Source organism: Melospiza melodia, chromosome Z (assembly GCF_035770615.1).
Source record: "Melospiza melodia melodia isolate bMelMel2 chromosome Z, bMelMel2.pri, whole genome shotgun sequence".
Lineage (NCBI taxonomy): Eukaryota > Metazoa > Chordata > Aves > Passeriformes > Passerellidae > Melospiza > Melospiza melodia.
Window position 1 is genome coordinate 8,994,681 of NC_086226.1, and position 27,426 is coordinate 9,022,106.

The window sequence follows — 27,426 nt, forward strand, 5'->3', positions numbered from 1 at the left end:
CGGCCAAGTCGGGATAACACAATGAAAGCTCTCCTGGGAGCCCGGGGGAGCCGGAGCAGAGCTCCCAGCCCAGGGACTTACCCCTTCCCTCTGGTGCCCCTCGTCCTGGCACGGATCACCTCGGCACACCTTTCCCAGGTGCCTGGCTTGCACACGGCGATGCTGACAATAGCCTGCGGCTGGGAAGGGGGGTTTACAGGGTCTGCAGGCAGATCCCACTATGCGACAGCCACCTGTGTAAAGCTTTCCCCCACATGCAACTCCCTCCCCGCCAACCTCCCCTCCACGCACGGCTGCCCCTCTTCCCAGGAAAGCGCAGTCAAAGAATGAAAAGCAGCTTAAAATCCGGCAGGACAATCGGGCAGCTCTCCAAGGCCGGCAGCACCCCCTGCCCACCCAGCCCAGCAGGTTCAAACCTCTGCGATACAGCCCACGGCCGCCCAGCTCCAGTGTTCGACCGGGAGCCCAGGAAACCTGCAGCAGGCAGGGCAGGGAAATCCCATGCAGCAGCCGCTTACGGGGAGGACAGCCCAGGTTGAGGACAGACCTTTGTCTCTGCCTGCCTGTCTCGCTCGCTCGCTGCCGGAGGAGGAAGAGGGGGGCGGTGGGGGACAGCGAGCAAAGATAACACCCCTAGGAGGGATGTCACAGCCACGTTAATCACTTGGAATTCCAGCCAGCGCGCCGCAAATATGGGCAGCAAATGGAGATGCTCAAAGCTCTAAAATAATTGGATCCTTTCACAAGAGCCGAGCCCAGAATCCAGCACAGGAATTCAGTCCCCGCTGGAAGTCGAGAGATCAAATACATGGAGAGGCAGGCGCAGCACAAGGCAATCCTGAGCCACCGCTGTATCCAGCTCCATAGCCTTTGGCGCTGCTTTAATCTCAGGTGCCTTCCCAGCGGGAGCGAGGGAGAACCACAGCGGAGAGCCCGAGTGCCCAGCTGAGGACCGGCCCCTTCCCATACAACTTACTCGACTTGTGGCAAGGTGCAGAAGCGCTGTCAATGCAAAAGAGGGTTTTGTGAGGGAGACCAGCTGCCTCGCAGCCTTGCTCGACCGGAGGAACGGTCCATGGGATGGAGACCTCTGAAGCTGCTGTTTGGCCTCCGCTGCCCTGCAGGGGATTTGCCCGGCCCGGCAGGATTCCCAGCCCGCATCACATTCCCGGCGAGACGCACACGCGGCACATGTAGGCTCCTGCTCGGCGCCTCAACGGCAATGAAAAGGCACAGAGGCTTCTGCCAGAAAACAAAGAGGCAGCGGCAGAGCTGGGGGTGGGGAAAACTCTCCGCTGCCCAAGAGGATCCCTGCAGAGGCAGCAGGATGCTGCTAGGCTCCACCGCAGCTATTCACCCCCGTTAGCCCGAGGTGGCACCTACTTCCCTGACACAGGGAGTCGAGGGTGGGCAAACCTCTATTCCCCTCCCCGAGGCAGCACCCGGGTGAGAAGTGCTGGAGGACACAAGCCAGGCCCAGGACAACAGCTGTCCACAAGCAGCAAATTTCTCTGTGCTGGCTCCACATCATAAAAAGCCATGCCTTTTCAGCTCGGGGTAGCTGCTGCACAGGGAAGGGTGCAGCCAGCACTGCACCTGAAAGCTCTGGGGAGACCCATAGCATTGGACTTGGGGCAGCATAGTGGCCTCAGCAGTCACCTTGTGGCAAGAAAGAATGTGAAAGCAAGCCCCTGGCCACCCAGGCACTGGGACATGTCAGCCAGCTCCCTTCCAGACCTCCTGTCCCTCTTCAGGGGCGGTAGCCTGAGGAACAGGCCCAGGGGACCTCAGCCACTGATGACCCTGCAGACTGGCTGTTCCAGTCCAGAGCTTGGTGCCAGCTGAAACCAATGGAAAATTTTCCACCGTGTGATTACCCAGTCACATGCCTGTGCAGCCAGTCATAGAATGGCTTTGAGGAGGCAAGTGGACCTGGCCAAGGACAAGGACCAATTCTGGTCTGCACTGCATGATACCGGAGGTCTCTGGCCATGACCAAGGCACCAATGCACTGACACAGCTCAAGTTCAATAAGGATGTTTGTCCAAGGGACATATTCCGCAGACCCAGTCTGGATGAGGCCCTCACCATTCTAAGTGATCTACAAATTTTAGCACCAGGAGTCCCTTTTATCTGATCTCCCAAGAGGAGGAATAACACCCTGCAGTTGGTGTCTGCATCAGAAGCCCTGCAAACTGTATAGTAACCTGTTTAACTCAACTCCAGTGGTAAGGCAATCACTTACAGTAACTCCCCTCCTGCCAGCTCCCTGTCCTGGGCTGTGCACCATGGGAAGCGTGACCTAGGGGTGCAGCCTGAACAGCCCAGCCCCTTTTCCAGCACTATTAGCTGGGTACAGAAACAGAAGCCTCTGACACAGAGCTTGGGTGGTAAGGTGATGTTTTGCAGGCTGGGAGAAGACAGCACAGAAATCAGCAGGTGATGGCAGCCCTGTTGCTCCCAGCTCTGCCATCTCCTTTCTTCTCCCTCTGTCACCACTGCATATATCTACAGGCATGCAAAGCTTCCTTACCAAGCCACCTCCTTCTGTACCTGATGCCCTATAGCCATTCACACTGCCTAAACCCAGATGCACAACACTGCACCCCATGCCCACCCCATGGTAGCTGGGCTCTGTATCCCCACAAGTGTGCTCCTGCTTATGTGCTCCTGCTCCACCTCACCATCAGACCCTATCCTGTTTCCACGAACCCCCAAGCTAAGCCCCCAGCTCTCACCTGTGCTTCGCTGCCTCCTGACTGCTGCAGTTCACACCTTAGCTTACCCCAGGCCCCTCGCATTCCGACTGTCACACACCCACAGCCCCACCAGCCCAAGGCTCCTTGCACACTCTCCCCTGATGAGTCCCTGACACCCGACAGACCCACAGCACCATCACCTTTCTGTACCTCCCCAAACAGTCACCAGGCACCTCCGGGCAGTGGAGAAAGTCCCGGGGATGCTGAATTGCTCCGATCAGCTCCAGGTGTCAAAGCTACACGTTTGAAGAGGGAGTAGGCAGATGGCTTGCAGTGGGGAGGGCAGCAAGGATTGTGCACGGCAGCATTTGCCCCGTGGGAACTGCCCCTCCCCAGCACAAGCCCTCTTGCAATACACTTCCCTTTACTGTAAGAGCCCTCCAAGGGAGGTGCTTGAGCACAGGCACTCGGGCCTCCTGCTTGGTTACCAAGCTGCAGCCTGCAGATAAGGCTGCAGCAGCTGTGGGGACATTCAGCATCTTTTCCACTCTCTGTACTAGACATGTACGTGGCACAGGGGGAGGAGATACCACACACACACACATACACGGCTGTGCACACACACCCAACTCATTTCCAGCTGTAATTTAGAAAGGCTCAAGTCTAGCCCAGGCCAGAGTGATGACATGTGCTGCACAGGTATTTGGGCTACAAGGGTGAGGCTTTGTCCATCTTTGATTTTAAGAAGATTGACACAATCAGGGTTACTGCAGGAAGGAGTATTTTCACCATGAATTAAATGTCCTGCACTTTGTCATAGGAAAGGAAAACCTCTCTTTCCTGTAGGATTGAAGGTGAAACACCCTGATGGACTTAGGAAAAGGGTGACACAACTGTCATATAAACATTCACAATGTTGCCCATAATGAAGACAGCGTGAGCAGAAGGCCCTAAGAAGGAAAACATGGGAGTAAGAGGGACTGTAGATGTATCCATTTGAAGGGCAGCAGGAGACACGATCCAGCTCCTATTACACCCCATGAAACTGCAAACCTCCTGGTCCACAAGAGTGATCCACCCCTGGGGCCCCACAGACAGCAGAGGCAGCCAAGTCAAAAACATCTTCACCCTGGTGGTTGATCCATGCCCTGAGGACACAGACGTCCCTCTAGACCTGACCCTCCTAGGGAGACAAAGCCTTGAGAGACCTAAGAGTTCTCCATGGCCTACCAGAAACCAGCTCATCTCCTGCCACACAGCACTTGCTCCTAAAGCTGGGAACAGACCTCAGGGATCTCTTGGCCCAAACCACTAGACCCTGCTGTTCCTGATGTGCAGGAGGGTACTGTAACACGGATATCCAAGTAAAGCCAGCATGCCCAGAGCAGTATTGAGTTATGTGTAGACTGCCAAGGAAGGGAGAGCAGAGTGCACAGGGCGATGCTCAGTGCACAGGGAGTGCTCAGTGTCAACAAGCCCAAGGGAAAGGCTGAAAGGAGCAACTTCAGAAGGCATCTGGGGACCAACATGGTTTTTGAAAATGTTCTAGACCTTGAAAACTCACATGAAGGGAGCCCAAACTCCCACCCAGCCTCTGCCAGATGAGAAAGCAGATGTAGCTACTGCTACAGGTCAGCTTAACCCAGGCACCAAGGCTAAGGCAGACCCCTTTGTTCTGGTTCATTACTCTTGCAGACAGGATGGGTCAAACACTGTAAACACCCTCTGAACACTTACACACCAGACATGGGCTTCTGCAGCATCAGACACCAGGTCAAAGCTCAGAGACACAATAAATCACAGAGCAAAGTTGTTCCTGAAGACAAGGCTCATAAGACTGCCAGCAGCCAGCCTTGCAAAAGGACAGGATCAGGAAAAGAGCAGCCATGAGAATAAAAGGCTGGCAAAGAAACAGAAAATACTGGGAGCAAATAATTCTTTCCAGACGATCCTTTGGGCTCATCTCAGCATCCATCTGCTGAGGATGGTCAAGCAGCTGCAACCTTTAAAAAAGCTACCAAGTGACTTCCTTTCCAATCACCACTATCTCTGGGACAGGCACCACGGGGAAGATAAACTTTCCATCTGGAGGGCTGGAGGCCAGAATCCTCATGAGTCTTCCAAAAACACCAGCACCCCCCTGCACATCACAGCTCTGTGCTTCCAGCAGAGCAAGGAGGATGCTTTGCATCCTGTGCTTCACTGCCCACTGGCTTCTTGTGCTCATGTGGGAAGGAAATAATGCAGACTTGGAGAGAGATGGGTGCTCCAGCTAAGAGAAGCAGGGACAAGTGAATGAGCTGAGGATGAGGCAGTGCCTCCATCTCCCACCACTGCTAATACCACACAGATGAGTCCAAGTGAGAAGAAGACAGACAGAACAAGACCCTGAGCCCTCCATGTACCTCCAAGCTGGTCAATCCAATAGTCCATGAGATATGACATTGCCAAGCAACCTGAGAACTGCAGAACTGAGAAACAACAGTGGGAAGAGACCTCAGAGAGTTTGGGTCCAATTGGGTTAACAGCAGGGCCAAGTTCGAGCAAACTGCTTGGGGTTTGCCCATGCCAGGGGCTGAAAGTCACCAAGTGTGGAAACTGTCTCCCTTCTCTGGGCCCTACTCCAGTCAACTGCCTTGCAGGGAAATAGTTTTCCTAATATCTAATTAGAATTTCCCTGGTGTGAAACCGCTTCTCATCCTGCCCCTGGGCACTTCCCAAGAGAGCCAAGCTGCAAACCCATAGCTTGCAGCAGCAGGAAGAGCCCCCTTCACTGCCTGCCCTCCCCCAGGCTGCACAAGCCCACCACTCTCAGCCTCTGCCCGCGGCAGCACACAAGAAGCCAGGGCTCCAGCTCATTTCTGCAGAGTGCTGGAGCCTGCTGGGCTCCATCCTGCTCAGCCAAGGGTGCCACCAGGGAGGGTGGGAGGTACCTGCACTTGCCTACCTTGGGGATGGTGAAAAAAGAGACTCATCTCTGCCTGAGATCAGCAGAAGCTGCTTGTGTTCAAGTACCTGATCCTTGCTCTGGTTGGCAGCAATACCAGTGCCTGCTGCAACACACCTACATTACTCCATGACAGAATTCCCAAGTACGAGCTCCAAGAAGTTTGGTCCCAGACACAGGGAGCTTCGGTTGTGCTGCTGTAGCTCTGATACCAAGGCTCCCTCCACCATGCCCATGAGGGACCTGTCGGCAGGAGTGATGAGCAGGACAATTAGGAGGCCAACTCAGCAGAGACCAGCTGTGCTAGATGGAAACCCAGCAGTCCAGAGCAGGTCCCTCGATGAGAGAAGCAGCCATCTGCAGACCTGGCAATACCCTCAAGGGTCTGCAGCAGAGCTCAGGCCACACAGTGGGTTTTGGAGCCAACAACCGCCCATGTCCACAAATCTCCAGTGCATTATCTGCATCCCAGCTCTTCCTCCATGCTGTCTTCACTCAATCCAGAGCTATTTGTTTATCATTCCCAGCCCCAACAAGTATCATTCATTTTGCCATACTTCATCTGCTCTCTCAGACCATTGGGCAGGATGTGACCAGTACAGAGATGTGCTCAGCTTGCCTAGGGCTGGCTGGACACCCCACTGCCTGCACGGGGATGAAGATTCACTGGAGGCAGGCATACCTGGTGCCTGCACTCCCTTGCAGTGCTCCTCTTTGGGAAAGAATCAGCACCAAAGATGCCCCAAGCCTTTCCAGGACAGCAATGTACCCCCAGCTGGAGTTCAGCATGTAGCTAAGATCCTGGCCTGCTCCCAAGGCACAGGCATTGCCTTTGCCTGCTAAGCCCTGTGGCTTTCCCAGTTCCCCTCTGGCAAGCTCAGCCCATCTCCCATGCACTCAGCATGAGCTGCCAGACCCTTAGGCTCCCTTAAAGCCCTGTCCTGCACAAGCACCTGCCTTCTCCTTCCCACTGACTCATTCCCCTGTGATTCACCCCTCCTGACTATCCCATCTCTGCCACAGCCCCATGCACGAAGGGTGTGTGTGTGTGTGTGTGTGTGTGTGTGTATGCAAAATGGGCAATTCTGGACACACACACAGACTCTGCAAGGCAGCAAATTGGTCAGGGAGCCTGGCCTGGCCATGCCAGAACCCTCGCCCCCACAGCACCCAAGAAGGGCAGGGGTGCCACCACTGGCTCAAGTCCATTGTGGGGAGAAGGGGCAGAGGCAGGCTGGGAGTGCTGCCAAGATAAGGAGCAATGCTAGGGGAGGCCTTCCTCCAGGCTCTGAGGCTGCCTTCCAGGCAAACCCATTCCCTTTATCAGCCCAACCCTGCTGGCTGTGGGAGGGTTACCCAGCACTGCTACAGCTCAGATCCACAGGCAAGATGTCTGCCAGCTAAGCTGCCTTTGGGTACACCCAAACATGCTCCTCCAGGCTGTGCCTCTTCCTGGCTTAACTCTCCAAGGTAGCCAGATTCCTGGGAGACATAAAATTATTTCTTCTAAGCATGGCTACAGTCAGCTGTGCTAATGCTGCTGCGCACGCAGGGCCCAGTTCCACGCAGGCTTGGCCAGTTCCTGAGTGTGGGCAGTGCAAGTCACACACATGGTCTGGGTACACACAGATCCTCTGCAGGCTGCTGCTCTGACTGGCAATTCCCTGATGCTTGGGGCTGAGGCTCAAGCAGGCTTTGCCCCACATCCTTTCCCTCCTCTCTTTTCCACATGCTGGCCTGCTCCTGAGCCACACACATGCCTCCACCTGCTAAGGGCTGTCCTCCACCTTCCAAGGGCTGTCCAGGTCACCTCAGTCTCCTCAGAGGGACCAGAGCAGACAGAGGTGACAAGAGGAAGATGGCACTGTGCAGCTGTGCCGAGCCCAGCGAGAGCTGTGGCACACCCAGGGGCTCAGCACCTCCATCTGTGTCTGAGCACAGGAGAGCTGTGCTGTGAGCATGAGATGCTGCTCCATGCAGCACACCCAGTCACAGACCTGCACCCCTGCCTGTCGGAGCTAGAGGATCCATCTATCGGCTACAACAGAAAATTACTGGCATCACACAGGCTCTTCTCTCATTCTTTCCTCTCCACATCACATGGGTCACAGTCATGCACAGACAAGGGACTCTGGACCCTTCCTCCCAGGATCCCTTGGCCATCTGTAGCATTTTGCCTGCAGCCACACACAGGATACTTGGGGCAAGGTATACTGCAAAAGAACAAGTCAATCAAGCATTATGTCTTCAACAGGGTCATGAAGCCCCAGCTTAGATAGAAAGCCCTGACACCCAGGAATTAAGGCCAAAGTAAATTATATTTTGGCCAGGGAGCCAGGGACAACACTTTGGGCTGGAATGTCACATATTAATAGGCACAAAGAATGATTTTCTGCCAAAGCTCAGGATTGTATGCCAGAACTGCTGCTTCTCCCTGGACTTCTAAATTTTTGATCCTCACTATGTATACACAGAGCCTCTTTTCTCAGGACAACAAAACACAAGTTTTTGCCCCATGGCATCTTTATGGGCTCCAGCAGCTTCCTCTGCACAGCAGCCCTTCTCTCATCAGGATGCTGCAGTACTTCAGGTCCCTTCTAGGGAAGCAGGAGGAAGATCCCTAGTGCTCAGCACGTGTCAGCAGAGCCAACACCATGGCCACAGTGTCACTGAGGCCACAGCAACTGGGCAAGCTCCTGAACTGAACTCAGCAGCCACCAGCAGGATGGACCTGGCAATTTAAATGCACATGCTTAAATCAGCCTACCACAACTGAAAAGGTGGGCTTGTCTACAAACTCTGGGAGCCCCTGAGAGAGCAGTAACAAACCTGTGTGAGCTCTTGGGCATGGTCAGCTCCCTAACATGGTCCCCAAGCACACAGGAAGCTGAGGGACTGCCCTACATCCAGTTAAGCAGCTGGGGACTGATCCAATTTGAGCCAGACTGACTGACTTTTGAGCCAGACTTTCCTGCCACACCCTTCTTTGTGACTAACAGAGGGATAACATCCCATCTGCAACACTCCTCTCCAGCTGGGATGGGAGAAGGAGCAGAGCAGAGACAGCCAAGCTCTTCTTGATTCTGACATCTTTCCCAGACCAAGGGGAACTCTTGCAAGTGCCTCATGCTCCCCTTCTGCAGTCCAGGTGGCTGAAGAGAGTGGCAGAGTGTTCACCTAAAATACAGTGAGAAGACTCTGCTGTCTTCAAACAGCGCATTCCAGGTCAGCAACGTGGAACTACCAGCAGAGAGGAGCTCAGTTATCCACCTTATGTTTGTTTTTGGCAAGCTTCTGTAGCACAGGTGATGTCAAAGGACAGGGTGAGAAGAGAGGATTTGGAGCAACTAAAGGTGAAGGAATTCAAGCCTTCTCAAAGTCAATCCAAAGCAGCAACTCATCCATGAACTTGATGCTTCTGCTGAAACAGTTCCTGGTTAATGAGACAGATAACACAGAGAATGACCCCAATAATAGGCTGGCTACCAAGCTGAGCAGATGTTTGGGTTTCTGACAGCACCAAAACAAGTCCCCCTTCTCATGCAGCTCTGTGCTCCCACAGTCTTGCCCTTCTAGTGCTTGAAAAAGTAGAGAATCCTCTGGGCTGCTAACTTAGGTGGTGGCTGCAGAGACCCTCATTGGATACTAACTGGAATCAGCTTTCATCTCCCAGACAGAGCCTAAACAGTCCTTGCTCCAAAAGATCACATCTGAGGTCAGTTGATCCAACATAAAGATCAGAAATGGAATTACTTTAAATAAAATCAGATGGGGGAGCACACCTGTGCCAGTGGATGGAGCTGAATGGCCAAATGCCTGATAAGCTGGTACTTAAAACCTGAAAGTTTTAAGGACTAGACCACTAAACCACATTTTTCCGTATGTCTTAGATGGACTAGCTGGATGGCTCATCCCATCCAAAGCTCAAGATGGAAACTACCTGTGTCCTCTCTTCATCTTGCTGCAGGAAGGGAAGCAGACGTTTCTGCCATAGTTCTTTTCCCTAGCTCCTTTTGCTGGACCCTCTGCTGCTGTGCCCCATGGGACACCCTGAGCAGACAACATTAAGAAGAGGGGCTTGGAAACCAGCTAGAATTGGGCTTTCCTGCTCAGCTCCACATGAAAAATCCAGGTCTAGTTCAGGTGGTAAGAAGCTTCCTCTTCTGTTGAGGCAAAATGTCCCTGTAGGCACCAGAGTCGCTCCTCTTTCTCATTTTGGAAAGATCCTCCCTTACAGGCACTGCCTTTTACCCTCTGCTGCCTTCACCAGCTCTGAGCAGGCTGGAGAGGCCTGCCCAAGTTCTGGATACACCAAAGGTGCTGCTTATTCAGGTGTCATGTGTGGGTCAGCTGTAAATGCAGTAAGGGGGAGGGAAGGAGGTGGAGCAAAACCAAACCACCCAAAAATCTCAGGGAGAAGGTACCCAGCCTTGTGTTCAGACATTATTTACCCCAGGATACAGTTCCAGTTTTCACCTGGTCTTAAAGCTCTCCACTAAGTTGTTCTCACTCACTTTCACAGTTTCTTTTCTCTCTGCCCCACTTCCAGCAGGGAGCTCAAAGGCTGCTGCCTCCCAGCAAAAGGGTCTCCATGACCTTTGTAATTCAACACACTGGGAAAGGCTCAATCAATTCCCTCTATTCCTAGGCCAGCACAGACCTTAAAAGCCCTCTTTGTTCCTGATACAAACCCTATCCCACAACCATGGCTTAACCCTTAGAGCACTGCCTCAAATGAAGAGAGTTTCACAGAAGCAAGGTGGATTGCAGCATCCAGGGGAAGCTGGACCTACCCTCCACTTACAAAAGAGCTGTACTGAAAATCTGCTGGTGGCTTGAAGGAAGCACCAAATACACACAACAGGGTGGGAGGGATGCCTCTGGCCGTGCTCATCATCATTACAAACTACTGTGCCTCACACTGCTGCAACAACACAGGCAGGTTTTGGGCTTGCACTTCTTTATAGTCACCTGGTTTTGCTCTGCCTGCCCTCAGTTCAGCAGATTTACTACAAAACATGCTCCATGCATGCAGATTTGGGGTTACACAGAGAAATAGGGATGAGGAAGGAAACAGCTGGGATTGGGCACCTCCATTGTCAGTCTTCCAAGGACTCCTCTGTCCCCAGGTAGACCCATTGCTCCATGACCAGGAGCAAATCAGAGCCAGCAAGGGATGCCAGGCTGTTACTACACAGCCTGCACGCAGATTCTTGCCTTGTCTGAGACAAGCTCAGACCCACATCCAGACCAGCAGCCCAAAGTCACAAGCTAGGGAAGCAGTACTATGGGACTGTGCATAATTATACACCCTGGACATAGGAATGCAGAGGACATGGAAGGTACAGCCACGTCTCACTTCCTAGGATGATCCCTGGCACAGGAAACGGCAGGATGGAGCAAGGGCTGCCAAAATCGCCAGCTCTGCAGCTGGAACAGAGCTGCCCAAGCACATCCTGAAACACCAGTTCCATGGCAGACAGAACCAGCTTGTACCACTGCAACCCAAAATACCACCCCCAGCAGACAGGATGGGGTAGGGCCACCTTGCAGCACCCTAAAATGCCATTTCCTATCAGCTGCTGTAACTTCCCCTCTGCCCCCTTCTGGTCCTGCTCCACCCCCTTCCTTCTCCCCAGGCTTCAGGGAAACTGAGTCACAGCATGCTGACCCTGCCCTGAGGAAGGAGATGGGTGGGCAGCCCCCAGCCCCTGGCACAGCGTGGGGAGTGGAGCAAGAGTGGTACCGAGACCTCTGAGATCCCCAGTGATGGGGAGGGATTAAAAAGTACCCACATATTCTACATCAAGCAGTTTTCCCAATTGTCAATCTCCTCTGTTCCCACCTCTCCTAAAGCAGGAGTTGGCCCCAGTCGGCTGCTGGCCATACACACTGCACCCAGCTCTCTGGGCCACACAACCTGACCCATGCGCTCTCTGCCACCAGAGGGGACCAGCATGTGCAGTAACTTAGCATAGTCCAGAAAATAAAAAGAAAAAAAAAGAAAGAAAAAAAAGAGACCCAGATATAGTGTTATAAATCAGAAGAGTGCTGTAGGTCTCCAAAGGCTGGTAGGGCACTAGATACTTCATTGAGAACAAGTAATGGCATTCTCTACCTTAAAAGATTCATGTGTTTGAGTAAAGACTTGATACTCTGGCCCAGCTCTAGGAGTTGGTAGGCTTCCAGGTACTGACCTCAGGCTCTCTGTTTTTATCACACACCTACAGAAACCCTTTTGAGGGCCTGCTAACCAGTAAAGCTTCCCAGGACCAGGTCTACAGCAGTGTACACCCACAGCAGACCCTTTGAAATCCCTGACTGGTGCAGTAACAAACTACCACTCATCTATCTGCCTGGGAGACAGATAAGTTAAAGATTTGTTAATTCAGGCTCTGGGTCGGATATATCACGAATGTTATTAAAGTTATGGTTTCTTGAGTATGTTTCTCAAGATTGCAGTGAGGTCAAGAGCCCAACATTGCCCAGTTCAGCTGGGACAAAGAATGGGAAAACTGAACTCAAACTGCAAAAAATGCACAGCTATTACACACTGCTCGTCTGTAAGTCTCCTGGCATCTTTTCTCAGGCTTCTGTCTTCTTGATTGCCTTGCTCCACCTTCCTGGGGACTCTCTGAAAACTGACCCTTTCACCCCTCCCTGGGGAAGTGGGTTAAGGTGGTATTTGCTGTTATTGTCATGCAAAGCATAACATTATTGCAATACCCTTGCCTAGCTCTATCTCCCAGGACAACATAATACTAGATGAAATTCATTATCCCCTATCCCTTTATGGTACTATCTTTTAATTTCTCTGTTAACACACATGAGAGACGTATCGAGTTTCAGGCCAGCTCACTCCAAAGGAAATTCTCTCTTGCCTTACAGGGATTTGCAAAAATGATTCCTCTTCAGTACCAAAAAAAACCCAAACCACCATCAAAAAGTAATTAAAAAACCCCAACCCACAAAAAAAAAAAAAAAAAAAAAAAAAAAAAGAAAACCTACACTCCAAAAATAGCACTTGAGGTTCACTTAAGGACAGAATTTGCCTTTTCTCTCCAGACCACCACTTTGGTCAGACCTTTCCCAGGCTCTGGAGGGCAGCATTCTCACTGCTGCTCAAACAGCTTCATCAGCAATGTTTGGAGTCCTGTAGCGAGGAAGCTTTTAGGGTCACATGCCTGTTCCTTCCCAAAAGTGCCCAGTACACCAACACAGGAATTTCCTGGTAAACTGTTCCTCCTTGCTTCCAGCCTCTGCTACAAGGGTGGCCTCTGATAGCAGCCTTCCTCCGGAAACATCACTGCCTTTTGCTCAGTTACTCCAACACTGTCATATTGTGGGGAAACAGAATTAAACAGCTGAAATCTGTAATAAATCATTCCTACTGAGCTGCCAGGGAAATTGCTGCACAGAAGAAAGAGAAGAGCTGTAAGTCTGTTTCCTCAACAAATCTAAGCCACAAAACAGCCTTTGGTTACAGGGAAAAGGCACAGCAGCAAGAGGAGCACTTTCAGGGTGGCAGATTAATGCCACCAGTTTTTCTGTTCTCTCTCTCCATATTTATTACAAGGCCAGAACAGATCATTGCAAATACCTTAAGATCCCAGACTGTCAGCCTAGGAAAGAGGCTGGCAGACCTAGATGAAAAGCCTGAGAATATTCTAGTTCCTCAAAAACAGCTTATATTTTTAGCTTTTGCTGCTGTTAAAAGACGAATTGAAAACAAAGCTCAGACTCCCTACTTGATGCCATAACTGCTTTATTTTGCTGGCAGCCACAGCAGAGAGGATCTTGAGAATTACGCCCTTTGTCCACTGCTGGCCCAGCTATGCTAATCTCATCAGCAATGCAAACGCTGGTATAGAAAGGGCTGAGTGGCAGTGCTGGCCTGACAGCTCCAGCAGCGCTGACTGGCAATAAGCAAACCCTGGTCCATGGCATCCAGGCATTTTCTCCCAGCCTGAGTGGAGCTAAGGGTTGGCTCTTGCAAGCCATTCTTCATGCATCCTCCAGAAAATCTGTGCAGCACAGCTGGACCCAGCCACCCTCTCACAATTTAGGGAATGCAGGCAGAAACACCCACAGGGTCAAAATTTCCACTTGATCTCACTGATCTACCACCTCTCTGGTGAAATCCCCACCACTCTTCCCACAGCAGCAGGATGCAGGTTGGTCCTGATGTCCCACGGGGCACTGTCCAATTCTTCAGAGTAACACCGCTCAGCATGGTGTCCCCACCTGATTACCAGTAGGCAGGCATGTCCTGGACTTGCCTCAGGTAATGGCACAGGCAAAGCAAAGCAGCATGGAACCCACACAGTACTTTCCCAGCTTCAACACCATGGCTCAGCCAGGAGGAAATCTCTCTTGGCTGCCTCTCCCTAAATGTTTATTCCAGCACTGCCTATCTTAACTCCTCTCCAAATTGGCAGCAGAGTATATGACCCCACTACCTTTGGGCTTTTTTGGTACTTTGTGCTTCAAACCGTGTAGTATGAAGAGGTAAGACAGAAAAAGGGGGGCAGCACTTCAGTGATGGCATGGCTGTAACTCATGGGGTCACAGTGCCCAAGAGATTGAACCTTGGGCAGCAATCTTGGCAGGCAAGGTGTTTACAAATTATAAAAGAGAAAACATTCTCTGGCCTAGAAAATGGCAATTCCCACCCCAACACACACATATGACACCACACCCCTCATGTGCTGGGCTCTGCATCACTCCATGATATTCCATAGCACATCTTGGGGCCTTGGTGCAGAGGAAAGATGAGAAACCACTGGCTGTGAAAGTGGGGTCAATGGGAACTACAGTGTGACCCAATGGACTTTTACCATGCTCTGCCACCACCTGCACCCATAATATGATGTAACACCAACTCTCACACCAAGTGCTGAAGGTCACATACATGGAAAGCAGTCCTCAAGCTGCTGACCCAAAGCTGCCTTCAGTGTCAGGTACTACAGTCCCAGATTCCTCCATAGGAAGGAAGCTCCAGCCTTCAGTGCAGAGGCAAGCTGCTCTCCTCTGAAAGCAGAAGGAACCTGTTGGCAGTGAGAGGGAGGAAACAGACTGCTGTCCACCATGGGAGGCTTTCCCAGAGGCTCCATGTTCCAGGTTCCACCTCCTTGTTTGCTCTCCCTTGGGAACACCAGGGTCTGGAGTCCAGGGAATATTGTGCAAACAAGTCTAGACTGTTCAGGAGTTTTAAGACTACTGAAACTGCAGAACTGGAGAGGAGTGGGCAGTCCATGCAGATCTTACAGCAACCTTACATCACAGAAGGACACTAGGGCAGACTGGAAAGGGTGAAATGGTTTTCAGGGCAATACATGAGGCCTTGTACCCTGGAAAGGAGGGGTCACAGCTCAGGCAAGGATTATGACATTTGTGCGTACAGGGCTATTTGAGTAGCTCACAGGCATCCTTTCCCATCCATTTTTGACTGAACACCCTAGTCCCAGACAGACTCTGGCCACAGGCAGCAGAGCAGTGTGTGCCACCCCATGGCAAGCCCACACAAACAGCCTCCATACATCTCCAAGGGCATTGTTTCCCTCTCACTCTGGGCTGGGCACAGAGCTGTGGGCAGGGTGCTGTAGCTCGCTGCCAGCAGTGACCTTTGAGAGGTGTAATGAGAGAGGTTTACAGCTCACACAGCCATCCATGTTGACACGAGCAAGCTGTGCTTGCCGCCAGCAGGTCCTTTTCCCTGGCTTACATCCAGGCCTTTAGGCATATCATGGATGACAGGTCAGGCCTCAGTCACACTCACACTATGGCCAGACTGGAAATGGCTTCCTGAGCCATTCCCTCTGCTAGTGAGTGCATGATTGCCCCTTCACCAACAAGAGCCAGCTCTCTCAACAGTACCTGGTAAGGGGTCTACCCAAAGGCAGCTTCAAAAATGTTTAAATTATCTTTTGTCTGCCCCAGAGGACGGTCTCAGACCATATCAGAGGGGTCACAAGAGTGTCTGCTCTCCCTAAGTACAGATACCCTGGAGCAAGGCAAACTGGCTGTGCAAGGTGGACAGAACAGCACAGCACAGGGCCAGGCATCCTGGGAAGGTGCAGTCATGGCTGGAGCCACTTATGTTGATTAACTGAGGATAAGCAAGGGCAGCAGAATGACTTGCTTTCTACCATGGTACAGTGAGAGGGATCAAGAGACTGGTTTGTTCCTGGCTGGGCCTGCTCTGCAGCTCAGGGCTTCAAAACAAACAGGTCTAAGTGGGAGCTGCCTGCCCACACCCCAGCAAGGGGCGAAAGAGGGGAGAAGATGGACAAAACACCCCTGACCACTCACCCCGAGGCTGCTGCCAGAGGAGAACAGCTCTAGATGCCAAATTATCAGGCAGGAGTTCAGGGTTGCCAAGCCCATGGCACAGCTGGGACTGGGCTGCACTGAGGGCTGTGGCACCTTCCACATTTGCCTGACTGCTTTCCTGCCCTATCAGTGACACTGCCAGTGGCAAGTCACCATAGCAATACCCTCCAACATGCTCCCCTGTCTCTGTTCCCCCTTGCTTGTCCTCTCCCCACTGCCCCACACATGAAACACCCAAAAGCTTCAACATACTCCTAAAAGGCAGCACCTTCACCAAGGAAGGAAAGGGGGTACATGTGGAAGCCCAGTCCCACAAGCCCTCATCCCTGCCCACCTCAGGAGCAATGACCCTACTCCAGATTCAGGTGCATTGCACCCCACCTTGTCTAAGGCAAGGCACAGGAGAGCCACGCTGACAGATTTGGGGAATCTGTCTTTTTAACTGCATCTCCTTCGTGCTGTGGCAGGCAGGGGTGCTTCAACATCCTCACCTGTCCCACAGGGCCTGCTCCATGGGGGTGTCATGCAGCTCCTCTCCAGTCCAGCCCAACACAGCTGCCTGCAGGTCAGAAAGCCCCAGGAGCTCTTTCGACACTGCAGTAGCACCAGATCTAATGGAAATGGGGGCCTCAGACTCTTCTTGCTGCATCCTGGCAGGTATCTCCCAAGCCTCTGCTCTCCAGTTCCAGTTTCCACTTCAGGGAGGTCTGTACTGCTGCATCAAACCTCACTGTGGCTTGAATCAGAGACAGAATCCTGCTTTGTTTCTTGCCTTAAAAACTCTCCCCTACCATTGCTACATGCCTTTAAACAGTTACCCAGCCTGGATGGTAAGCAGAGCTCTCTTCCCTTTCACCTCTCTCACACAGGCACAAGACAAAGACAAAGGACTCTCTTGAACCACACTCAGGAGTGATATCTGTCAATATCTTTCACCATGTAAATTCAACAACTTAGCAGACAAGCAAAAAAAAAAATAAAACAAACCCAAACTTCTAAAAGCTCTGCTTCTCTCTCCGTTCTGCCCTTTCCCACAACCAGTAACATCACTTGAGGGTTATAGCCGAAGCTAGCAAAGCCTCGGTCCTGATCCAGGATGAGTCATGGAGCTCCGGAGGCCGTGCAACTTCCTTCTGATACCATCAACCATGCCTTACACAGCTAAAAATAAAGATGGGCCAAAACTGCAGAGCCACATCTTGCCTCAACATGAAACTCAGCAATGCTCAGCACTGCTGAAAAATTACCTGAGCAGGTAGAAACCAAAAAGTGCAGGGAAGCCAAAAGTCTTGGGTGTACCAAGAAGGGAGAGGGCAGGAGGCCCCACCCTGTGCCACGCTGGAGGATGGTGGTGGCAGATTGCAAGCAGCCATCCAACCATGCAGAGATGGCCAGAACCAGGATCCCATCTCACTCAGCTGTGGGCTTTGGACTATTTCCACCCCTAGAGGTTGTGTGGAAGATTGTTTTCAGCAATGTAAGTTCCCATCTGAGACAACAGGAATCAACTGCTGCAAAAAGAAGGACGCACATTTCTGGCAGGAAAACATTGGGAAGCTGCAGACTGCTTCCCACCAGGCAACACACGGGCATCTGCAAAGCAAGGTCCAAGGGATGTTCAGAGCTAAAGGTTAGAAAAAGGAGTCACAGATACAGCTGAGATGGGTTAGATGTTGAGGTAAGTGAGGAATTCAATCCCTGGAACACTGTGCACAAGCAAAACCTTCACACATGAGGATATGTGATTCTCACACAGATCTTAGCAGGAAGCCGTAGGATTGCACACAAATAAGAGCTCAGAGGGACACCAGCAATGTTCAGAAACCTAAAATAGCCTCAGCAGATGATCCTCTGCTCCATTCTTGGGAGCAGCAAGAACTGAACAAGGATCCAGCTGTCCCAACACTCCCATGAACAGGATCTTTGAATGCCCAACCTATTTGCAACAGAGATGGTTGGGCAAATAGGGGATTCCTTGCATAACTCCAGTGCCAATATCCACAAGGAACCCAGAGCTCCAGTTCTGAAGGAGGAAGCAGCATTTTCTGGTGGTTTTCAGTGGAAAGATGATCTAGTGCTACATCAGCTGGTCAGACTCTGGGGCAAGGGCAGCCTACACACACCAAGAGAAGGCTAGAGGATGTTAGGCTGACTGCTCTCTGTTAAAGATATAAACTCCAGTTTGCCCAGCAGTTAGGTATCCCAGCACAGGGTTCCATCCCATTCCCAAGAGAGGCACTGCAATTCTGTCCACGGGTCTGCAAGTTGTGTCAGTTTCCAGACTACCACCAGCTGCACTAAATAGAACCAAAATTGCTAATTCAGACCAAATATAAACTCACTGATATCACCTGGGTAAGGTGATATATGAACCAGAGAACAGCTTCATGCTGTGGCCAAGCAACAGGAAAAGCTGCTGCTTTACACATAAATGGGAGATTTGCTGTCCATTAAGATATTAAGCTAACTGGTTATCAAGGAGGGGTGGGAGAAAACTGGATCCAATACTATGCCAGAGGGGTGTGAGGCACTGGCAGAGGTGGCTCAGAGAAGCTGTGGATGTCCCATTTCTGGCAGAGTTCAAGGACAGGTTGGATGGGGCCCTGAGCAACCTGGTCTCATGTATGGCTCCCCTGGCCCATGGCAGGAGGGTGGGGATGTGATCTTTATGGTCCCTTCCAAACCAAGCCTTTCTATGATTCTGTGCTCTGTGTTGAAATGGCCTTTGCCAAAGGCAGGGGAGGCCTGAGAGCATGCTGTGAACTTAGCTGAGTGGAATCTACAAGCAGCTCCAGCAAAACTGAGAGAAAACCTTTTCTCTGGTCTTTGTCATGCCTCTCATCACTAAGAGAGATATAAAACCCCACCATGGAACAGGTATTAGTGAATGCCACAGCCCAGCTGGATAAAGGGGCCACTCTGCTCTCACTGCATTGTGTGATTGGTAATCTGCAGCACAGGGCACTGGCATGAGCAAAGGAGTTCTTCCTTCCTTTCTTCCTTCCACCTTCACAGGTAAATCTATCCCTGCATCACCCTCTGTGGGTACCACTTCGGCATCAGGCTGAAGGATGAAATGGCCTGAAGCCCAGTTTCCAGCTGCCTCTGGATTGCTCCCAGCTTCCCTGGCAGGCACTTCAGAGGAAGAGCTGCAGAGCCTGGGCAGCTATGCATCCTAAACTATGTCTTCCTCATATATTCTTTCCTGGCCAAATCACACCTGAGCTCTGGAGTGAGAGAAGGGTTCATCTTGCCCTGCCAGAGGCACAGTCCTGATGAGGGCTCCCTTTCAGGTGAGAGCACACCGTGCAGGTGGGGCAAGCACTGCTGGATTCTAGGCAGGCACACAAGCATCCAGGGACAGGGCAGGAAGCCCACAGCCACCTCAGGGTGCTCCAGGCTGGTTGCCTTGGACCAGGTAATATTTCTTGCCAGTGGCAATACAAAAACTGCTGGTCCTCCTAAAATACTTCCTCTGAGCCTCACACATCAAAGCCAAGCTACAAAATCCTGGGAAAATGCAGGAAAAAAACAAATGCTGCTAATAGAGAACATGATTACATCTGCCACAAGCTCTGGGTAAAGTCTCAGGTGGGTTCAGGTGAAGGACAGCAGGGCCTGCAGCTGGGAAATGCTCCCAATTCAATCCTGCTGGCATGCAGAAGGAGGAGTGTGGCCAACAGCACAGACTGCAAGTTCCCAAGAACACATCACCCTTGAGCTCCCAATAACTGTGTGCAGGGTTCAACAGTCCTAGCAGCACTGGTTCCACACATCCAGGTTCCCTTTGCCATGCTGACAGCCAGGTGGGATGCAGGAGCACTCAAAAAACTTTGGCTGTGGGAGAACCTCATCTGAGTGATCTCTACCTTACAGAGCTATCCCTGTGATCCAAGGGGAGAAGAGCACAGAGTTCCCTGTTTCTTCACACAGCCCTGATGAGACAAGGGAAATCAGTGATGTTTGAATGTTGCTAACCTCGGTGTAGGGCTGAAGCAGACAGAGAAGGCAGCTCTCAGCTGTCAGCCCTTGCAGTCTGGCCTTGAGGTCCCTTGTTCTGGCTGTCCTGGGTCACCTGGAAAGACAAGTCCACTCGCACAGGTTCAGCTGGAACACTGGGTGGGCAGTAACTGCTCACCCAAGCTAAGTGAGTTAGTGGCCTGTGCACAGAAGCAAGAGACCCCAAACACCCCACCAGCTCAAAGATCTAGCAGTGCTGAGGCTGCCCCTCCAGCTGCAGCCCTGACTCCCTCCTGGCTTCCACTACCCCCAGTTCCCTGCACGACTCCAGGTGGGTGCACAGTTGGCCCTCCAGAGAGAGCTGCTAAGGCCACATCCATGATATCCCTGCCCAGATTTCAGTGGGAAATAAAGGCCTTTCTGTGCCTTTGGCTTTGTTCTTGTCCACCCACACAGCTGTAGGTTTCTCCAGCACACAGGCTCTGCTGTACTCGAGTGGGTGCGCTGGCATATGGTTTATCTGCAAGAACAGGCGCTGGCTGTGGTCCCCACAGGCCACCTGCTGAGCCACCCCATGGAGACACAGAGCCAGGGCAGGGAGGGACAAACTCCACTGCTGGAGAGACACCCCTCCCAACAACCCAAACAGACCAAGACAAATCCAACACCACAGCGTTTCCCAGGCTACAGGGAAGGGAGAAAACGACAATTGCTTAATAGAAATCTCCGAGAAGCCTGCCAACACCATCACAAAGATGTTGTTTAAGTCTCCTCCCCAGGCTCCCAGTGCTTTAATTGCAGACCACTGGAGATCACACTTTGTGTGGGCTAGGTCCTCGTGCAGAGCAGGTCCTGAAAACCAGGATGGCATCAGGCTCCCCAGGATCAGGTCTGACCTTCCCCTGGCCGCAGGCATGATGGGCAAAAGCTGCTGTGAGGCAGTCCCTGCTCGCAGCTTGATCATCCCCACAGGCAACCACCCTGCAGCAGCACCAGAGCACAGCCCAGCACGACCAGAGCTGCTGTGCTAGGGAGCAGAGCACTGCAGGCAGGCAGGCTGCCAGTGCCCCAGAAACAAGCCTTCCCACCGTGGTGCAGGGAGGCAAGGCCACACCACCACACTGGGGCTTCAGCCCTTAAAACTGTCCTGAGGGCACCCAGAAAGTTTGTGCTTAATGACACCTGCACTGGCATCCCAGGAGAAGGCCCACCTGGAAATGGTACCAGCAAGGCACAAGGGCTACCGGTCTGGAGAGCTTGTAAGCAGAACAAGCCCCAGTAAAAGCAGCATGTGTAGACATAAATATACATATATAGAAAACCCTCTACCAAGTCCCTCCTCTAGCACACTGTCTTTCAGAGAAGGCTCAAAAGGTGCTAAGCCTGAGCAGTGACAAGAATTGCTTTGGACATGGCTGAAGTACTGCCACCCACATACTGCAGCAGCACAGGAAGCGATGGCAATGTATCTGACAGGGATGGGTTGAAAACACTACCCAGGAAGAATGCAATTACCCCAAATGGACTCAGGCCAGGAGATCTGGATTACCACCTCAGCTCTTGCATAAAGGGCTTTGCATCTTTGTTCACATCTAACAAGAATCTCAGCGTTGACTTCACCCCTGGCCCAGGACATGGATTTATTACTAAAAAGCACTTCCAGCTGAATCACTAACTTCCCATTTTGCAGCACACAGGACTCCTTTGAAGGTTTCCCATACAAGTATTGTTCTACCATCATGCTGCTTGGCTGGGGGGTTGTCCAGGCCACAGGCAAGTATGACTGCAACTGCACTGGCCAGTCCTGAAAAGGCTCTCTGAAATGCAGAGCATGTGAGCCCAGCTGCTCTTCATTCAGGATTCACAACCAGCTGAAGATGCAGACGGAAACAGGGGGAAAACATGTTAATTGGCAGCTGGGTGTCTCCAGCAAGGGAGACTGTGAAAGAGAGGGGCAAAGCCAAAGGGAGGATGAACAGAGACACTTCATTGTCAAAGAAAATAATTTTTAAAGCAGGCCTCAAACTTCATGAGAGCAAGTTCTCTGGAGGTTATATTCACCTGGCTCACTTGATCACAAGCAATTCATCATGAAATAACAAAGAACTGAGCTGGTTAGAAAATAAGCTCCAAGGAGCAGAGGTGCCAGGTACTACAGACAGAAGCAAGGATCAGAAACATGGCAACGTGGAATTACCAGGACACAGAGACCCACACAGTTCCCCGGAAGAAGGTGGTCCCTGGGAATTATGCAATGTGGAGAGATGCAAGGCAAAAGCCTCTCAGAGAAGACTCTCACAAAGTAACCTGCAACAATCTCACTAAGTAACCTGCAACAAACCATCTGCCAGCATACAAATATCTCCTTTCAGGATTTCTCCCATGCTGCCCTTCACATCTGTCCTGTTTCAAACCCAACTCATTAATTCCTCCAGCTACCAAAGCCTCTGATAATTTGATTACAGCTCCATTGACAGCGTGCTGAGGACACCACTTTTCTAACCATATGGCTTCACTTTCTCCTTTCTTGTCTGTGGTCACATACCCACCAACAACAGGTTTTCTTATTCTGCATCAGGAAGTGTCCTGGCCCCCAGGCATGGTGCATTTCCACACAGCACACAATGGTGCCAACCAGATCTAGAAGAGGACAAACATGGGCAGGCCCAGAGCAGTAAGAACACGTAAAGGACTTGGGAAGAGCCAAGAGTTTTTGACTTTGAAGACTCAGATCAATAATCACCCCCTTCAATCACCCTCAGACTCAAAGAGCAAAGTTTGGGTATCTCTGGCCTCTGGTACTCAGCACACTCATGCAGAAATGTGCCAGGGCAAGCAGCCTGTAGCAGACAACAAAGAGGAACACCAGGGGCAAAGATGTGCTCCTCTGCCCTCACAGGTCCCTTGAACACAGGGAGGGAACTTCCTCCTCCTGCTCTGCATGCTCAGAGAGAGAAGAGAGCTGAGGGCAGAGAGGTTGAGAAAGCTCAGCACCAGCCGAGTGGGGGTGTAGGGGCTGCGCCTTCATCCAATTTGGAGTGAAAGAGCAGCCCTACCAGTAAAATTTAAATTATCTATAACTCCCTAAAGGCCACTTCTGGAGAGGGCAAACCTGAAAATTAGAGCATGGAGAGCTGCTCTGCACAACTTGCTGCAAAAGCAGGGAAGCAAGAGAACTCCTCAGCAAGCTGTGCCTCTGAACAGCAGAGTTCCCACAGTACAGAGTGACCCCACCAGCTTTCAAACTTTCAGTGGGTAAGAAACCTCTCACAAAGGGAACAGAAACAAGGCAGGCGAGTGGCACAGCTGAAACAGCCCCAGCACTGCTCCAACTGTGGCTGGACCTCAGTCCACAAGCCCAGCTCACCAAGGGCAACAGCTGTACAGCTATGGTGACAGCAGGGCTCTGCTGTCCTGACCACGCCAGACTCCATGGAAAGGCACACGTCCAGGCCCCACTGGAGTCAGCAGCAACCCAGTGTTATGGTTAAATGTTATGGGAGCAGGGGCTGGAGGTCAGGTGAGGGCAAGCATTGACTCCCTGGCAACAAACACTGTGGCAGCAGCGTCCCTCGGAACCAGCCCCGTCCAAACCCTCAGCCCTGCCCGCTGCCCCCAGGGCCCTGTCCCAGCGCAGGGACTCCGTGCTGGGACAAGCAGAGCCCCGATCAGCGCCACGCCACTCACGCACGCCGAGACCCGAACCACGGGAATTGCTGCTGGGAAACAAGGCGGTGACCAGGCTTTACAGGATGACTTCATTCTCCCCGTCCTCAACCTAAAGCCCGGCCCTGCCAAAAGTAACTCCAGCACTATCACCTTGGGAGTTTTCTTCGGTGTCACCTGCCGGACCTTGTTCAGCTCCTCGTGCTACCAAGCTTGCCAAGACACTGCGTTGTGTCAGGGTTCAAGCCTGCTACACTCTCCACAATCTCCCAGCTTCCCCTCTTTGCTGATGCCAACAGACAGGACACAGGGAGAGGGCAGGTCTGTAAGCAGATCTATACTTGTCTGATGTTTTTAAAAAGGCAATGAGTGGAAATTACTTTTAAAATTTAAATTTAGAGCACAACATTCCTCTACCATACATTTTCCACAGCAGCTGCAAATTCCACACTCCTTCTTTCAAAGAAAAATAATAAAAGGAGTGTGGAAACCCCGGAGGCGTGTGGCCCTCGTACTGATGGATTCACGGGTGGGTTGTGAGCAAGTCCACCTCCCCAGCACCCACCACGCAGCCATTCCTTCTGACTTCCCTAACAGGCCACCTTTCCAAACACGACACCCGGGTTGCCGAGCGCACGCCGCCTGCGCGATTTCTGTATAAAAACCCGCAAAACGCTTGAAAACCTGGCTAGGTCGGCAGCAGCTGATTTCGGGTGGGTGAGTGGCCCCGACGGGCCCTTCCGCCCGCGGCTGGCTGTCACCAGAGGGCGGCGGATGCCGGGGTTCACATCCGCCCCGCCGCCCACCCCGCAGCCCCGCGCCGGGGCCTGCCGAGGGACCCCCGGGGCAGGTGCCGCCCGAGGCGCGCCCCCCGCGCCCCCGGGGTACGGCCCCACCGCCGCGGGCCCTTCCGGGACAGCCCACCGCGTCCCAGCTGGGCTGGAGCTGATGCCGCGGGAGGAAGAAAAAGAAGAGGAGGAGGAGGAGGAGGCCCCACCGTGCGGGCAGAGCTGCAGACGGGCTGTCCCTGCCCATGTCACAGCGCAGAGGACGTGGCCCTGGTGGGCGAGACCAGGGGCAGCGCAGCCTCCCTAAGCTGCCGGGGAATTGGTAGCCAGGATCGGGGACACCCCGCAGCAAAGCTTGCGCCTCGTTTCGGTCCCTCCCGCCTGCCCCCACACCTGCCTCTGCCAGACACAGCCCTCCCGAAGCCTCGGTTCCCCCGGGCGCCACCCCCTACCCCCACCCCAAAGCCTCTCTGCGGTCACACCGCCGCCTGCCCCCCCGCCCCGGCACCTCCTGCCCCAGCCTCCGCCGGTGCCAGGCCCCTTGCTGGCCCAAGTGCCCCGGCTACAGCTCCCCACCTCGGTCACAGTGCCTCAGACTCACAGACCCCCATCCCGGCCATGATGTCCCCAGCTCAGAAACCCCCATCTTGGTCACGGTCCCCCCCCTCCCCCGCTCATAGTCTGCCACTCCGCTTACGGCCTCACCCATACTACCCGATCACGGCCCCTCCTGGTCGCGCCTCCCCCAGCTCCCGCTCGCCCCTGAGGTCTGGGGCCCCGGTCCCAACGGCCCTCCCGAACCTTCTGGAACCGGGGGAAGGCGGCGGAGATGGGGCGCACGAACCCCCTCGCACGCCGAACGGGCGGCCCGTCCCCGCCGCAGCCCAGTCGTGCCCCGCGCCCCCCGGCCCTGCCCGTCGCGGCCCCGCCGGACCCACCAGCGCCCCCTCCGCCGCTGCCGCCGCGGCCCCGACTGTGCGCGGCTCCTCCGCTCCTTCCGGGTGTCTCTGGGGACACGCCCCCCGCGCCCGCCTCTCGCGCGCTGATTGGTGTTCTGGGCGGGGCAGGGCGCGGGGCGGGGCGAGTCGCGGAGCCGCGTGGCCAATGGGCGGTGAAGCACCGCGCCCAGACCCCGCCTATAGCCCGCCCCCTCCACGTGCGGGAGTGTGATGACAGCGGGGAAGGGGCGGGCCCAGGCGGGGTGGCGTCTCATTGGCCGGCAGCGGCGACGTGGGCGTGGCCAGGGTCGGCGTGGGGCGGGACTGCCGCCCCTGGCCCTGTGGGCTGAGGGGGGGCCCCCGGCCCGCGGCGGGGCTGGCACGGCAGGTCCCACGCACGGCAGGTCCCACCCACGGGCACAGCATGGCTCACCCACGGCAGGTTCCACTCACGGCCACGGCGTGTCTCACCCACGGGCACGGCATGTCCCACCCACGGGCACGGCCCCACGGGCGCGGCATGTCCCACCCAGGACCACGGCATGTCCCACCCACGGGCACGACCCCACGGGCACGGCATGTTCCACCCACGGGCATGTCATGTCCCACCCACAGCCACGGCCCCACGAGAACGGCGAGTCCCACCCCACGGGCACGGCATGGCCCCACGGGCACTGCATGGCCCCACGGGCACAGCGTGTTCCACCCCACGGGCACGGCATGTCCCCACGGGCGTGGCGTGTGCCACCCCACGGGCAGCCGTCTCATCCCTAACGCATCCCACCCCACAGGTGCCCCTGGCTCCACGGCATGTCCCACCGGTGCACATACCCACAGGCACAGCATGTCCCAGCCCCAGAATCACCCTTTGCCCAGCCCCACGCGTGTGACATGTGCCAGCCTCAGAGACGGCCCTCCCTGGCCATGTGGGTATGCCTTCCCCCTGTGAGGCCCCCTCCTGTGTCCCTTGCCTCATGACCCGAGTGGGGTCACTCTGGTGTTCCCCAGTCCCCAGGTGGTGCCCATGCCCGGCAGGCCGGGTCTGCCATCCTGGGCTGGGAAATAGCAGTGTCGGCCTGTGCCAGAGCCCACCGTGGATGCTGGACCCGAGATACTGAAACACCCAGCAGCCGTGGGGCTCCTGGGCACTGCCACGCGCCTGTGGGGATGCCAGCAGGACCCACTGCCCCACGGGGAAGCAGCCCACAGCTCACCAGCCTGACCACCACGGGCCATTCAGGTCAGGGAAGAGATGCCTTGACTTCACCAATTTTGGGTGAAGTTCGGTAAAGATCAGTCCCCCCAGCTGACTCACCTCGCTCCTCAGAGAACTGCAGCTGCAACACCACTCTAAAAATAGTGGGGACCAGTATCGTCAAATGATAAATATAACCAAGATCTCGTCTTCTGACAGTGTTAGTGTGAACCTGCAGTGCACTGGCTGCTGAGTCCCAACGCTCCCCTCGCCTTGCTGCTGATCCTGTGGCATTATTTTCGGAAGTGCTGTCATGGATAAAGCTGTGCTGGTGCTGTCTGGGAATAGCCGTGAGCAGGACAGACGGTCCTCTGACAGCCGTGCCCTGCACGTGCCTCTCTGCAGGGAGAAATGGCAGCTCAGTGTCCTATGGACAGCTATGTGGCCATGGAGCAGCTGCCAACACAGGACCTCATCTCCTCCTGGGGCCTCAGATTGCTGCTCCAGGAGATTTTTTGCTAAATAACCCCTGGCTGTCCTCAGGTTCGGCTCATGAGCCACTAAAGGGTATTTAATGTATGGAACATTCTAATTTCTGAGTGTAATGAAAGGAACATGCAATTCTCCAGTGTTCCTAGTGACTTAGTTTCCACTGCCTCCAACTTCATGTGTGCAGTTGCTGGTGTCAGGAAGAGCCCAGGCAGCTCAGTTCCCCCACATGCCAACTTGTCCTTCACAGTGCAGGTTTCCTACAGACTTCCAGGGCAAAATTTAGCTTTTCTGCCTTTTGACCCTGCATGTCATCTCTGCTGAGCTCGCAAGAAGCTCTGGAGTCCAACCAGGAAGTCAGCAGAGGCCATGGAAACCAGGGATGGGCTGAAAAAGGCTCAGTCCCCATCAC

The 27,426-nt window shown here is 53.6% G+C and overlaps 1 protein-coding gene across 5 annotated transcripts in view; it reads right to left on the reverse strand.

Moving 5' to 3' along the window:
* The window catches only part of ATOSB (atos homolog B), a 38,761-nt gene extending 13,356 nt beyond the window's left edge, over positions 1-25,405 (reverse strand). Inside the window, exons 1-2 of one of the 5 annotated variants that reach the window (XM_063180162.1) lie at positions 25,331-25,357; positions 19,957-20,053 (exon numbers count right to left, since the gene is read on the reverse strand). The gene's annotated coding sequence lies outside the window, so the exon portion shown is untranslated. Of the gene's footprint in view, positions 1-81; positions 197-976; positions 1,210-2,932; positions 2,954-19,956; positions 20,054-25,330 lie in introns of those variants that run through there. The other 4 variants (XM_063180163.1, XM_063180165.1, XM_063180164.1 and 1 more) reach the window with 4 other exon arrangements.
* Positions 25,406-27,426: the final 2,021 nt, after the last annotated feature.